Below are 16,872 nucleotides of genomic sequence, written 5' to 3' on the forward strand. Positions count from 1 at the left end.
TCTAAAACACAGATGCCTGGGATAACTTTCTGGAATTGTCACTGATGAGAAAAGGTGGAGCTGTGATAACCTTGGCAAGCAGTAGTGTTAAAAGTGCCAGGACTCTCATTGGAGGGTAGAGAGAAATGCAAGTAGAAGGTTATGCAGTGCCAATGGCACTTGAAAGATAGGAGGGCAATGATAATTATAAGAACCATGGAGCTTTCTGGCCTTTGTTATCTGCTTTAGGAGCCTCAAAAAAAGAAAATGACAGATTCTGGCGAACCAACTATCATTTTAAGGTGTGCTGTGAAAGTAAGAGGGTCTATATGTCAGTGTTTAAAAAGCTTCTTATCTCACAGAGCCGTAGAGCAGATAGTGATGAAAACCAGGCCCAGGACTTAATTGTCAGGTTAACAAAATGACAAGAGAGACGATGCCCAGCCTTCATAGTCCTACATTAAATCTGGGCCTTTAATAGATGTAGCCGCAGTTCCTTCAGAACTCACTTGCGAACATTTGATGAATAAGCCAGAAAATCTTGAGCCATGGATTCTTCTGAACCTTGCACAGCCTGTACTTGGAGAACCTGGAGAGATGTCACTCGGGACAGGTGCCTCAAAAGGGGTACATGTGTTCCTCAAGAAGTCGTCCTGCCTTTTCTGCCTCCAGACCAATAACCAGGGGCAGGACTCAGGATAGTCCAAACAGAGAAATACTTGCCCTGTTCTGGGAGGAAGTAAAGCATATAACCTCAAATTGTAAAATGCATACCAGTAAGAATTGCAAAAAAGTATGGTGGAGTAGAACTTGAGGGTGATGGATGGACGGCAGAGGTGGTATATTCAATAGCATTGGAGTACTCTCCCGTGACGCAGGATTTAAAGTTTTGGTAAGTGACCTTTATGCTGCTCAGGTGGCTTTTTGATGCTTTGAAATGCTTCCAGTCAGGGGAATCCCTTGGAGATCCCTTGGCAGAGTGTTGAACAAGAGTTAGAGGCCTCAGAGAAAGACCATTTTTAAATGGCCTTATGTGAGATCAGGGCACCCATTCCCTGGATCTCCTGGGATGGTCCAAAAGATTCCCTCTACTAATTCAATAGGTTAATAGAAAATGCACTGGTAAGGGGATGCCTCTTTTGGAAACTTGGTGGCTATCCTCCATGGGCTGGAGCCAAGAGTTGCATGTAGTGTATGATATTGGGTTGTTAAGTAACAATAGGGATAATGATTCAAAATTGTAAAGGCAGATATAATTATTGGTAGAGACAAGGCAGAGATAATTACTACTGATGACAGCAAGACCAGAGTGGCAACTGGATGACTTGACCAGAAGGGACTGATGGTGACATCTAATATCCATTCTTAAGAATTACTTAAATAAGTAGTCTAGTAGTCAATAAGTAGTTGACTGTGTAACCAGGAAAATACTAAGAGCTGAAAAAGTGAAGGTGAACTCAGCTGCTGCAATGGAAAATCAGGGTCCTTCAACAAGTTTGGGATCTGAACTAGTTTTCTGACTCAGAGCACTGATTTAAGGAGAGACTGGATTCCCTTAAGCAGGAAGCCAAACACATCTACTGCAGTACTATATGACAAATATTCTTCTCATCTTTTCTAGAATGAACTTGTGGCTATTTACCAGACTAACTCAACACTGGAAAAAGACATTTCCAGCTGACATGGTTATTGGGAGACTCAAAACACTCGCCTAGTACCCTATCCAGAGTGGAGGCTAGTGGAGGAGAAGGGTCAAATGGAAGCCTCATTTAAGTTGATCTCACATTGATCCATGGACCTGTGAGGCACAGGGTAAGTTGGTAGATATCGATGTAAATGGTCTATATCTTTAAAAAAGTAGAAACTAGAATTGTATTAACAAGACACAATTTAACTATATACTGTTCATAAAAGACACAGCTAAAACAGAAGTACTCAGGCTGAAAAGAACACATTCAATATTTGGTGGGTGGTGTTTAATTTTATTCATCTCAAAATATTGTCTAATTTCCCTTGTAATTTTTCTTTGTTTCATTTATTATTATCTTTCTAAAAAGACTTATTTATTTATTTGAGACAGAGAGAGCAGGGTGGGGAAGAGCAGAGAGAGAGGGAGAGAGAAAATAGCAAGCAGACTCTTCACTGATTCTGGAGCCTGTCGCAGGACTCGATCTCATGATCCTGAGATCATAACCTGAGCCGAAATCAAGTGTTGATGCTTAACAAACTGAGTAACGCTGGTGTCCCACTTATTAAGACTATCTTGTTTAATTTCCTCATACTTGCTATGCTTTTGTTACTAATTTCTCACTTCATTCCATTGTGGTCTGAAAAGATAGTTGATATGATTTCCATCTTTAAATTTATTGAGACTTGTTGGTCCATTCCGGGGAATGTTCTGTGGGTGCTTGAGATGGATGACTATTCTGCTATTGTTGGGTGGTATGTCCCCTAGATGTCTGGCACGGTTAGTTTTTTCTGAAATAGAGAAGATGTAAATATGTTTAATACTGAAATTTATGATTCAGTGAGAATAAATAGTTAAAAAATAAACAGGGGGTGCATAATTGATGACACAGAGAGCAAGGAAGTAAGAAAGCATGTATAATACAGTGCAGATAGAAGCATTCACCTTGTGGAAGAAGATAGGAACTTTTTCCTTTGATAATAGAGGGAAGTACATAAGAATGTTTTAAAAAATGTATCTAAGGTTGTTCATTTATACAGTAGAAAAGTTCAGTGCATGGATAGCTATTGAATTCTTTTTTTAAGACATTGAAAACAAAACATACAATAGAGTTGAAAAATTTTCTAACATATCTAGCTTTAAACGTATTTGCTGTGCCATTGATTACAAGGGAATACAGATAAATCCTAAATGGAAAGTCATCAATAATAATTTGTTTAGATTTTAAAAGTATTATGTAGATGGCTCAGCTCTCAGTTTTTTATTTGTTTTTGAGGTAAGGCAGTAAGAAATTTTATTTTAGTGACCAAAAATTTCAATTAGCTCAAGATCTCATGAGTATGTTTGTTGTTATTTTAGACACCTAGCCTCAGATAATTTCTGGGAAACCCAAATAAGAGTTCCATTTTCTACGGTTCTTTCCTGGTACTCACTGCTTGCAGCAGCCAGCATGCCCACATGTCCCTTCTAACTGACTTTTCTCAGTTGATACCATTTGTCCCAAGCATAGACATGGGCTACTGCTTTCATTGTCCCAGCAACCAGGCTTTGATATTTAACAAAACATTAAGGAAGACTTGGCAACATATGAATACGTATACATATACAAATGACACTTGTTATTTGAAATGGTTATCTTTAGGAACCAATCCCAAGCCAGCCCAAAGCTAACCTGAAATTTCTGCCTCACTCCTTACATTATTTTGTGACACACAGCCAAGAGCTCAACCTTCAGAATCTTGAGATATTTTTCTGCTTTGGAAAGCAGGCCCCAGAAAGCAAGGAAACCCTTTCCCTTTCTGCCCATGGCCCATTTCATACTTACTAACCCAGGTTGATTTTCAGGGAAACATCCATATTTGCCCATTCCTTCTCTTACCTTTGTGTGTATATCATTTTTTTTAAAGTAGAGTGCTACTCCTTTCTCCCTCCTTTCAGATCTTTTAAAGACAAGATGTGTACTTTCATAAATCTTTTCTAACCTTGTCCTTGTTCTAACATTGTTTGTGGTCTGTAAGTTGAACAGTTACCTATGTGAAAGAGAGAGGAAGGTACCACCAGGGAAGCAGGCTAAATGTGTGAATGAGGTGCTATGAAGTTTCAAACTTAAATCTGATGCCAGTAAAGAAATAGTAGAATGATCAAGTTTGAGGTTAGTAACTCGATATGGATGGCAGTGTTATATAAACAAGACAGAGACATATGTCCTGTTTAAAAATTTTTTGTGTTATTTTCTGCCTTGCTTTAAGATACAGGAACATAACAACAAGAGCATTAACAAAGATTTCCTGGCTTAGCTGAGAAAAATTATTCATATGAGTATTATCTAGGAGATACATGATACTGAGTTAACTATTGGGGGAATGAGGATGTAGGGCATATAAAATTCCATAACCAATCTGGAAAGACAGCTTAAATGTATTATTGGGTAATTCCTCATGATGTCAAAGATAATGTCTTCCATGAATGTATTATCTATGTGATCATAAATACCTGATGAGACTTAGCTGGGTATAGCTGACTAGGATATATCCTAGATAGCAGATGTAAGAAGTTTATTAATTTAATGGACAGGGAGCTCTCTTAGCTAAATTTCCTATTTTTTTTTATTGTTGACTTTGGATTTCAAATTTCTAAATCCCTTACCCCCAATTCTCTCTGTTCAATAGGAGAGACATTTGAAAACATCAAATATAAGCTGGTTTGGAATATGTTACAATTAATTTCATTTATCTAAATTGGTCTTGAGGATATCCTTGAAGATTGAACATCATGAAACATGCAAAGAATCATGAAAAATGTTGGTGGAACTTCATAGTCAAAGAGTAGCTTCCATAGTGTTTCTGAGCTGATAGATTGGGAAATGAGATTTTTAAAAAGATGCTATAAAGACGTGTATGTTTTTTTACTTTATTTTTGAACAATAACCATCATGAAGAAGTGCTTTTTAATGATCTGAGGAAAAAATTTCACTTCAAAAACAAGCCTTTAGTTAGGTATTTGAAGCCTAAGGAAGAACAAGTAAACAACAATACTTTTACTGAAAAAATAATAATAACGGAGAATAATAGCAAGAGTTGATCTCCATTTTTTTCTAGCTTAAAACACCTCCTTTGGGTTCCATGCCTTCCATATAGACACTTACTTAGCTTCTTCCTTATAGTGATTTCCATCGTAATATCCTAATGTGATATTTTTAATTATTCTGGATTCTCAAAGTTAGCATTTCATAGAAATTAAGTGATGAAATGGGCCTTAAAGTTAATATTGTCCAAAGTGCAAAATCATCATTTCCCTTCCTCTTTTTCCTGGCAATGATCCAATTAACTTCAGATGTTCTATTTTTCATTCTGCTTGAATGTGTTCCTACCAGTTAGAAAGGAATCCAAGTTGGGGTGCGCTGTGATTCAATCCCTTACCAAGTGTTACCATGTGGGTTTTAATTTTTTAATTTGTAATTTTTTTCATTTTAATTTTTAAAGATTTTATTTATTTATTTGAGAGAGACTGAGCATGAGCCAGGGGTTGGGGGGGCAGGATAGGGGCAGAAGGAGAAGCAGACTCCCCACTGAGCAGGGAGCCCCATGCGGGGCTCAATCCCAAGGTTCCAGGATCATCACCTGAGCCACCCAGCCGCCCTACCATGTGGTTTTTTTTTAAAGTATAATTTTATTCAATCTCAGCTCTTGTGTAGGTTAGTCAGTTCAAGAGATATAGTTTATAAAACTTTATTTTATAATAAGCATAATCTTTTTTTGCATAACCACAAGCTCTTCATTTCTGATCCAGAATAAAAGCAGTAACTCCGTTCACTGGGCTCCACACTTTCTTTAGACCTAATTAATACCCATATATCAAGTCTCTGAGCCTTACTCTGGGCTTTCTAGACATCTTATGATTCCTTAACCTACAAGGCAAAAATTCTGTCCAGCTAGGATACTTTGTTACATCTTTAAATGCTGTGTGAGATGTTTTGGCGCTTCTGTTGAAAACTCTATACTAATGACTTAATAATTGTTAAGTGACTTTTTCAATAAAGTTTGAAGTCAGTAATTTAAGGACTCCTACTTTATCTTAGTGGCGCTACTAAGAGCTGCTACAGGTCAGAAACCAACTTGCTGTTCCAGTAGTTTTGAATAAAGCAAGGAAGGAAAAATTGATTTTGGAACAATTTTTACTTTATACTTCAATGGACAAAAATCACATTATTTTCCACCTTTGTCATTGACATCCACCACAATATAACTGATCATATTACTTTAAGAATAATCCTAAGGTTAAAGGAATAATTTTTAAAACCCCTATTTCTCAGAGCAAAATTCATCGAGTGAAAATATTCTCAATTTTTCAAATGTCTTAGCATCTTAAGATTATTTTTTATTGTTTTTGATAAATGATCTAGGACCTTGTAGCCATGTCATCCACTCTCACCACCATTAAAAATGCTAAGAAGAGAGCAAAACTTTTAATTGAAATCTTACAATCTGAATGAAAATCTATATTTCACAATTGGGGAAACTTGAACCCAGAGAGATTAAATGACTTATTCAAACTCAAAAAACAAAATACTCTAATTTGGAACTTCCCTGCTAAGATTTTCCAATAGTATTTTTATTATGCATTTTTATTTTACCTTGCTGAATTTTATTAAAGTCATATATCTGTTTCCCCCAGAGACTATAAACTCCTTAGGGTCAAGACATCATTGCCTAGTTCAAATGTGGCATTATATAAATTCTTGCTGAGCTGATCTGACCACACGCCTCTTTTAGAATTAGGTAAAAACACACTCCTTCATTATGCCATCACATAAGCAATAGTTGGCTTCTTTGCCTGGAGACTATTAATGTACGTTTGTCAGTAAGTATAGTGTAGTATGCGTTATCCAATATCAATGCTTGAGTCTTTTGTCCCTGCAGATTCTAGATGATGCTGTAACACCTCCATTGGTACTATTGATATTGGAGGCCTTATCTTACTCACCTCTTCATTCTGAACACATCTGACAATTAGCTCTTCAGAGTTCTCAGTTGAGCCTGTTTTTAAATTGGATGTGGAAAGTGTAAGTGGAAAATTGGATATGTAAGAGAAAGAGACTGAAGAATTAAAATCAACCTGCTCGTAAGTATAGCTTATCTTTTCCTAAAAGGTGCCTTACGTTGTTGTGGCAGAAGGTAATCATTATACTGTCTTGGTTCTATTGTATGTGGAAAATATTTGCATGAAGTCATTGTCTAGAAGTAACACCTGGGAGTATGCAATTGATTTTGATTTTGGTACGTATCACCCAATTTAATGTATGCTTCTATGGCACATTACTTTTCCAATGGGAAGTGACTAGTTAAATGTTGAGCAAGAATCCTCATGGAGAGCAGTAGAAATATCTAATGAATAGAAATATCTAATGATTTGTGCAGAAATGAATGAACATAGCAGGACTGCTATCCTTAGAAAAGCCTGTTTGCAAGGCTGCTCCTTGGCTAAGGATATACAGAGGGCTTCCAAAGCCTTAACTCATGAACGTGCTCACTCTGCCTAAATAGTTTGTGCAAACAATATTATTTATGCTGGAAACCTGCTTTCCTTCTGGGATTCTGGAGTTTGGGTACATGCTAGGTGAAAACTGCCTATCTGATCAGTCCCCCAGTACAAATCCCCAGCACTGGGTTTCTCATTAGCTTCCCTGATAAGTAACACTTATCTCATTTTCTCACAACTCCTACCTGGGAACTTAAGTATGTGCTATGACACTCTGGTGAAAGAGGGTTCACGGGAGCTGTGTCTAGTTTCTTCTGGGCTTTACTCAAAGTACCTTTTCTCTTTGCTGATTTTGCTTTTTGCATCTTTTCACTTTAATAAATCATAGACATAGTTCTGAGTTCTGGGAGTGCTTCTGGAGAGATCAAATTTGGTGGGAGTCTTGAAGACCCCTATGACACTAACTCAAAAATGATACTGGCTAACCGGTACAGAGACTGATTTGCTCTAGGTACTGTTCCAAGAACGTTATGTACATGAAACCATTCGTTACTCACTTCGACTTCACTATGGGGATACTATCACGAACACAACCATTTGGGGAAACCAAGGCATAGAGAAATAGCTTGCCTTTCTCTTGTAAGTTTCAGAGCTGGGATGATATGCCAGAAGGCAATTATGCAGTGAACTGGAGGGAGAGAATTCAATCAGTGAACCGCAAACTAATTTTTGCATGAATAAGCTCAGTGTTTGACTAATGATGGGCAATTTGAATATAAATTTTACTTATATAAATTTTTATTTACTTATATACATTTAAAGTTCTCTTGTGAGAACTCTAGATTTTTACTCTCATCAGTGATCTCCTCAGACCTTTTAATATTTGACTGGTAAATGATTCTCCATCAAATAGCCCATGCATCTGTGTTTTTCTCTTATGTCCAAACAGTTATGCAAATAACAGTTTCCTTCTTAGGTTGCTCTCTCAGGGCAGCAGTAAGAAAAAAGAATGTTTGGGAATGTACCTTAAAACCTTTTTGGTTGAGGGGTGCCTGGCTGGCTCAGTCGGTAGAGCATGAGGCTCGTAATCTCAGGGTTGTGAGCTTGAGTCCCCCATTGGATTTAAAAATAAAATCTTTAAAAAGAAAAAGAAAAAAAATTTAATTGATGCAGCTCTCCTCCATAACTTTGCCTCCAAACGAATTATTCAAATTCAGAATTTTATTTAATATTTTCTCAGGAATAAAAGCAATATTTTTGTCCAAACGAAATTATTTGCTTCTGTGGGACCCAGTTATCTGGCATCATGAATGATATTCCTTTTTTTTTTTTTTTTTTGAATGATAGTCTTGGAAATCTCTACCCTTGTGCAAGTAACTCTATGCTAAGATGTACTCCAGTGTTTATACCCATAACATGAAGAAGGTGAGTGCAGTGAGAAGGAAAGTTAAACAAGTTTTATGTAAGTGGTGAGTCAAGGGACAATTTATTCTTAGAGCACTAAGTCCGGATATCCAGAAACCAGATTTTGGTCAAAACTTTCATAGAGAGGGCACATGCATAGAACTTTCCCAAAAATGAGCATAAGAATGTTATCAGAAAGGGAATATTTATAGAGTCTCATATGATCTCCTCTCAAGGTTTTACTCATTATAAAGGGACAGATAAGAACATTTTAGTGGTGAAACCTGGTAGATTCCACCTTAAACGAGTAATCATTGTTAGTATCACATGCCTTCTGATATAATGCACTGAGTGAGACAAAAGTTTGTTTTTAAGATAGTCTCACCAAAAATGCATAGCCTGAGTCCGTCCGGTCAGGGGTATACATCAGACAAACCCAAATTGAGGAACATTAAAAAATGACTTCATGCTTCAAGAACATGAAGAATTGCCGATAGGTAATTCCAGATCAAGGGACACTAAGGAGACATAAGAGAATTATATGTAATATAGGATCTTGGATTGGATCCTAGGTCTGAGAAGTAAAAAAGCCAAGGCTACATAGGTCATTAGTGGGACAGCTGATGAAACTTGAATGAAGTTGGTATCTTAGAAATCACAATGTATCATTATTAATTTTATGATTTTTGATATTTCTACCATGGTTATAGTCTTTATCTTAGGAAGTATGCAGTGAAATGTTTAGGGGGTAGAGAGACACATGTCCGCAACTTACTTCAAAGTGTTGCTAAAACTAACACATGTGCGCACGCACGTGTGTGTGTACGTGAGAGAGACAATGACAAGGCACGTGTGGTAAATATTCACATTTAGGAAATATGGATGAAGGATAGCAGTAATGCTTTCTACCACTTTTGCAGCTTTTTTGTAAGTCTGAAATTAGTTCAAAAATTAAAAATAAAAGTTTTTTAATGAGGTCAGAGTCAGAGAGGGCTTTAGAGTTAAAACAAAACCCCTGGGCAGATTTCACTCACATGGAAGAGGTTATGATTAAACATTTGGTCAGTGAGCTAGGCCACACAGCTTGGCTGGGTGCCTCTTCTGTTCAGCCATTCTCCTGTGGTGTTAGACTTCCACATGAGTGAACGGAACAGCAGAGATCCCTGCCATGGGATGCTCACATTCCAGTGGGAAAAGACCAACAACAACATAAACAAAAGTTCTGAGTGCATTAGAACGTGATAATAACTAAGGAAAATGAAAAACAGATTGGAAGAAATGTGACAAGTGTGCCAGGAGGACACTGTGGTTAATGACCCGGTGGCTGCTCGTCTGGGGAACCCTTTGGCCTCCTCCTTGAGAAACTCTCCACATCCAAGGGAGAGCTTCATTCAGTTCAGACCCCCAGGGTGACAGGACCTTTGCCACACGATAACTACTGCTGCTCTACTACTCTGACAGTAGGATGACTCACCTTGGTGTGACGGAAGGATTGTTTCTTCCAGAAGTACCAGTTTTTATTTTATATGGAAAACACGACCCAAAGCAAGAAACACAGCACTATTTCTCTGATGCTAACAAGTATTGAGATTTGGTTCAAGTTAATAGATTAGTAAGATTTTCAGTTAGTTTATTTTCCAAAAGCTTCTGAGAGAACGAGCCCAGTGTTTTAGACTTCCAGCAACCTAGCTGACCCCTTCCTAGCCCTGTGATGCTACAGCCCACAGTTGGGACCGCGTGACCCTCCCACCAGTTCAGGTTCACCTGCAAGTCTGGGGACCACTCCTCTTTGCAGGAAGGAAGCCCCAGGTTAGTTGTTCCGGTGACTCAACGTCAGTTCAAACTCATTGTACCCAGTTTAAATGACTGACTCTTTGCCTTTTTCTTAGACCTTGTACCGGAAGTCTTCCCACTCAGTCTTACTCAAGAGCCTTGAGGGTATATGAGAGACAGATTGGTCTGCTCCTGTTCCTTGATGACTTAACAGCCATAGGAATACTATTTATTGTTTAGTGTGTGCCAGATACTGCATTAAAGTCCTCTGTTCTTTGATATGGGAGTCTTGTTTGGTACACAAAGAAGGAAGACCTGAAGAGTGTGAGTTGGCCAAGATTGCCATAAGGTTGGGTTTAACCCAGCGGTCGACCCCAGAACTAGAGCATGTTCCTAACGCTGACTTCAGCATGCCTCGATATCCGTATTCCAGTTTTTCTAGTTTGTCTTTTTCCCTGCTCTGTCGATTTCCTGCATCACTCACTTTTTGCTAGATTTATACAGATGTCCACATGCGGTTGCTCTTTTTCTCTTGGGTTATCTTGCTTTGTTCAAAGCAGGGTTCCCCCAACCCGACGGGTCTGTTCCCCAGCACTCTATCCATTCCCAACTTCTTTTTGAGGCTCTCCATAGAACTTCCTAAAACAAAGCATAAGGAATCACAATCCTGGAACCAGTTTTTTCTCTCTCCAAACTTACATGAACTAGGCAAGTCAGTCATTCTTTCTGTGTAAAATATGATGCTAGCTTGCCAAGGGAGAGTAAAAGTCATACAAGTAAAGTAAGATGGTGTACATGAAAGTAACCACCATGTTTCCAAGGCCATCGAATTTTTCTCTCTGTTTATATTTCAGTGTGTTTGTATCTGTGTGTGTGTGTGTGTGTTTAACCTCCTCTTGATGCTTAGACATTGCATTTGTATATTTACACTAGATGCGTCTGTAATGGGACTGTTACATTACATATTACTATGTGTATGTTACAGGAACATCTTTTGCTCCAACTCATAATGATTTTGTGGGCAATTTTAAGAATTTAAGAATGCTTGGCTACCAAAGTGGTTCCCGGCCAGCTTTCTCTACTAGCACATCAGCAAGATGCCAACATACTTCATCGGGAGAAGTGACTCATTGCCCAGAAATTACTCTCAACACCAGAAAGGCAGGCAACTCCAAGAGGGCATTTTACCATTTCTGTTGAGGAGGGATATAAATAATTTGAAATGTGCCTGTCTCTGGACTTTCCTGGTGTGCTCCTCAGAGAAAGGGCAGATATTTCAGCAGATATTTCTTCTGCTGAAAAGTCTCTGAGTTACTTTGATACCACCTCCCCACCCATACATATGCTTTCTAGGAGCGAAGTTCACTCTGCAGGTTAAAAAATCATTACACTGATCCTTTGCACAAATACACACACACACACATATGTATACACATACATAGATAGATATACACACCATATATATATATATATCTACACACACACACACTCTACGCACAGCAGTTGAAAATTTTTCATTCCTATCATCTGTATGATAAATGAGTATCCAAATTATGTCAGCCGAATGTTTAAATGACTACACGAGTTATATGTGGTTTCATTTTAAATTCATGTCTTTGATATCTTGGCACTCTAGTAATATATTCTCTTTCCTAAAACCATTTTACAATCAACTTATTCTAATTAATTTTCCGAGAGGATTTCATGATTGTATTTTATTTATTTTTAAAATTATTATTTTTTATTTTTTTTACTTTTCTATCTAGAGAGTAACTGATAAGATTCTACGAAAATATCAAAAACAGTGTGTGGCCTGGTCACACGGTAGTATAACTTATTTATCTACTAGTTTCAATGCCATATAAATATGCATTTGATAGCTTCTTTGCTTCAAGTGGATTACATATATAACATATGCATATGATATTCTAGCGTGTGTGAAAATACATGACACTTTTCTCCCTTCCATAAATGGGACTGGAGGAAAGTAATCAAGAATGCTGTAATGTGGTTCTGTTCTAATGATTCCAGAAAAGAACGGGGCAATGTAAAATATGTGTAGGGGTCTTCAGACTGCTGGAAGGAGGAAATGGGATGACTAAAGACTGTGGAAAACGGAGGAGAAATTCAAGATAAGGTACTTGTGGACGAACAGCCGACCTCAGGTCCCACGGATAATTCAGAATACTCACCACCTTTTACTTTTAACTGAGACCCAGAAGACATGAGAAAAACTCAGACTTACTGGGCATCTCCTACATGCCAAGCACTGTTGGGTACTTTTCTTTCCTTATCTCATTTAACCCCCGTAAGAATCTTAGGAAGTGGGCGTGATCAGCCTCATTCATGGGAGAGAAAAGTGAGGTCTCGGAGGTTGGGTGACTTGCTAATTCAAGCACGCTCGCCCACAAAGGCGCAGGGTTGGAGTTCCGGTGTGTGCGTCCGCTTAACAATTCGAAGTTCTTGCTCAGCTGGTCCTGCCAAGACACCTCGCTGAGGCTCACTCCTCAACAGGGGTGGCGAGGAAGAGCACAGCCAATTTAGCCTGAGCAGAAGATTATAGACACACCAAGGGTACACACAGTCCCAACGGAAGAGCTTGAACTCCAGATGTGTCAGTTTATTCCCAAGTTCATTATATAATCTCCAGGCAAATATCTGCATAAGCACAGAAGTTCTCTTCAACTCTAGCCTTGAAATCCATGCTTATACTTCTCTTTTGACCCTGGGTGACCCTTGCATGAGGCAGCAGCCTTTAGGCTGGGCTCAGTCACCAAGATCCTGGCTCCGCACCCCTTCTGTTTTGCCTAAGAGGCCTCCTTGTGACCGTTTCTGACCCTCCACGCTGGAAGTACTGGCATCTGGCCAGCTGTGCATCATGGTGTCTTACCACAACACTTTATTCAAGCGAAGACCTTTCCCTCTTCTCGGTTTGTACCATGTTGACTTCTGCGGGCAGTTCCAACATTTTCTTTTCATGGTTAAATCCACGTGGTGTTACCTGCAAGCTTCCAATGTGCCATCTATTTCTAAAGACTGCTCGATCCTTTTTTGAAATCAGTAATATTGCTGAACACTTCCTGAACATGATGAGCACCGGTTTTATACTTACCTACTTGAACACAAAAGTTATGAGAAAATGGGAAGTGATGAAGAAATTACTTAAATAATTGATAACGATGCCATGTTGTGTATTATGATGTACAGAAACTGAAACATACACGCATCAGTATATCCATTTCTTAATGGTGTTGTAACAAATTACCACGAATTCACTGGTTTAAAACAACACAAATGTATTCTCTTACTGATTCTGGAGGTCAGAAGTCTAAATATTTTTTTGACAGGGAGGTATTTCTTCGGGAAACCTGAGGCTAAAATCCATGCCCCTCTGGATTTTTTCAGGTTCTGGAGCCTGCACACACCCCTTGGCCCAGTGCATTCTTTGCTTCTCTCTGACCTCCTCTTCTCTGTCTCTGACCCTGACCTTCCAGTCTCTGACCCTGACCTCCCATTTCTCTCAGATAGGTAACATTATGATTACATAGGGTCCCTGCAGATAATCCAGGAGTTTCCACATCTCAAGATCCTTGTCTTGACTACATTTGCCAAGTCCTTTTGCTATATATCGTACTATATTCGGAGGGTTAGAATGGATATTTTGGAGGAGGAATTATTCCCCACAAAACAACCAAGGGGAAGTAAACTAGAGCATTAAACTGGTATCAAGATGAATAAATAAAGGAGCTAAAAGTGCAGGCTCCAGTAACACCCAACAGTGATACCTCTATAGCCCAGTAGCATAAAAGCATTTCTGGTGAAACTGGAACTGCAAAGTATAAGGGGTTCAGACCGTGTTTGCTCAAGTTCATTGAACAGATTAATTCAAATAGTCCCATCATAAGCTTCTGAATCTGATGACAGAAACTGAACTTGAAGTGTCTGATTTGTAGCTCATGTACCATTATTATAAGCTAAAATAATATGTATGTACATACATCATACTCACCTGTACACACATATGCACACATAAGAATGCATATATACATAAAACCATGTAGTTAACGGATATGTGGAACACGAGTTAGGAATGTTAAAATAGAAATGAAACTTCAAAGACTTTCTGAATAATCTCCACCTAAAAAAAATCATCAACTCTATATTCTTTTGATACAAACACTATTTATATTGCTTCTGAAAACAAAGGAGCACAGCCTTACACATGTTGTAGCATGTTCCGTCTACCTGCAGTCTCAAGTGTTCACTGCTCCTGATTTGCCAGCAGGGGGTCTGGTGGGTGCACATGTAATCTAGTGGACAATGCAATGTCATCAAGAACACTGGGCATTTACACTCTTTCAGTGGCCTGGTATTCATTATTCAAGTCGATGAACCTGTATGCATGAGAACCTTCCGTCCATTTCTAAGGGTTGTGATCAATAAGCCGGATGGTGGGGGGTGGAGGTGAGGAGGGAAAATAAATGTGCCCTTTTTTTTTTAGAATGTGGCATATAAATACCTGAAACCAGAATTTCATAACAAAAGGGCAAGCTAACCTTACTAAATGCTGATTACACAGTGTATAATAGAAAAGGAAATAAAAGCGTTTTTATAAAATGTATCAAATCCTAAGAGTGCTGTTAAACTCATTAAAGAAAAAATGAAGTTAGAGAAACTGGTCTTATTTTTTTTCACTCCCAGTAGAGTTCATTTCTACTTCAACAACTAAGCCAAGGTCACATTTAACTCACTTCAATTTCACCCAGTGCACAAGCTAATGTCAATAGTACAGCTGCCATGCAGAGCTAAAGACTGATGGTTAGACAAAGCCATTTACACAAGGCTGGGTCTTTCATCTTCTCTCAGCCAGTGACATAAGAAAGCACTGAGGTTATTCTCAACTAGAGACGAAAACTGGCGTATTAGAAAGAATGTTATTCTCCTTAGCTGTCACACAAAGGATCTGAAGAAATGTAGAAATGTTTTTTTTCCTCCCCCCACTCTGGTCATCTGGGGAGATCACAAAGTGACTCTAATAGCCTTCACTCTGAAATTTTCACATGGTTTAAGTGATTGCCAAGTCTGATATTTTCCATTTACACTTCATTGCCATCAGAAAAAGAAAAAAAAATCAATATACCTACCTACTCAAGTGTGTCACAGGATGAGCTTATAAAAGAAGACATCAGTCTTTTTAGGGCATGAAAAATATACTTATTCAAATATATCTTATTTAAAATGACATAAATTGCAGTGGTTAGTCAAGATTCGATTTCCTCTAAAATATAAGATTTAAAATATTCCTTGACTTGCCAGGAATCGGAATCCTTCAAATTGTTGATATATACAGATGTACTTGTTTTCTGATGTAAGTCATTCTGACTGTATTTTATTTTAGTGCATTAGTGACTACATTTATTAATTTCATAGGAACTAAAGCATCACATTTTATGAGACTGCACAAGGTAGTACTTTTTTTTTTCTTCTCAGGAAATAATTTTATTTTCAACCGTACTTTTCCATTGTATGGCTTCTTGCACTTTTAGCTTTCTGTCTTGGAAAAAAAATGAGGATGTTTCTTTATGTTATTCTAATAATATTTTACATTAAGAGTCTATTCTTTCTTAACTTGTTTTAACTATTAAACTTCTTTATGCAGAAAAGGTGTAATGAGTTCGGTGTAACATTTCAAATGCTTTTGTTCAAATCAGAGGTAATTTTAACTGTCAAAGGAACATCCATGTCAGATTGGTCTTTCAATTAAAAGAAGTCTCATGTCAAGTTTGAGTGTGATGATTGTGTGTTATATACATGCTCTGGGTTGCGGATATTTAGCATTACTCCATTTCCATGTTGTTGCTGCTGCTGCTGTTTTCTTAAACATGGTGTCGAAGGAAGAGTGTTGGTGGCTTGCTCCAGATTTCCTGAGTGCCTTGCTTGATGATCTCACTGTATGGGCGCAGCACCATTGTTTCAGGAAACCAAGAAGACCTGTACATACCATGCTTTCCAGTTTAGACATCGTATTCAAATGCCGCCTGTCAAGGAGTGCTGAAACCGTCACGGCATCTCCACCTTCCCACTACCACAGGGGCCAACCCACAGAGCTGCAGGCTTTCGTGTCTGTTTATCTCTGCTCCTCGCCCCCCCCCCCCAGCCCCAAGATGGAGAGGGCAAATCAACCCCCTTAAGAGAAGAAAGAAGAAGAAAGAAGCAGCAAAATTTCATGTCTGGGGTCACTCTCGGACTCAGTTCCCTACGTGGCAATACAACACACTAACAATTTGAGTTACTGGGCCGTCCCCCACAGTTACAAGTATTTCAAGGTCAATTTATCAATTTAACAGCTTCATCTTCTTAATCACTAAACTTCTGTCTCTTTGAGCTTGTGCTGAAAGACTGTGGCTGCTAATTAAAATGGAGCTTTACTAGCAAGTACACAAATTAGATCCTGTCAGTAAGTTTATTCTAACTATTGGTCATTTCTAAATGCCTTTTTAATCCCCTAATTTTTACATTAAAATTCAAAAGCCTAACAATCTTAATCACCC

At 38.3% G+C, this 16,872-nt stretch overlaps 1 long non-coding RNA gene across 1 annotated transcript; it reads left to right on the forward strand.

Annotated features, from left to right (window-relative positions):
- The first annotated feature begins 340 nt into the window (after window positions 1-340).
- On the forward strand, window positions 341-16,073 carry LOC101681416. Its single transcript, XR_006606964.1, has 3 exons — window positions 341-871; window positions 1,601-1,791; window positions 6,586-16,073. It is a non-coding gene; the product is annotated as an uncharacterized LOC101681416 (long non-coding RNA).
- Window positions 16,074-16,872: the final 799 nt, after the last annotated feature.

This window comes from Mustela putorius, unplaced genomic scaffold (assembly GCF_011764305.1).
Source record: "Mustela putorius furo isolate JIRA1106 unplaced genomic scaffold, ASM1176430v1.1 tig00000480_pilon_pilon_pilon, whole genome shotgun sequence".
Classification (NCBI taxonomy): Eukaryota; Metazoa; Chordata; class Mammalia; order Carnivora; family Mustelidae; genus Mustela; species Mustela putorius.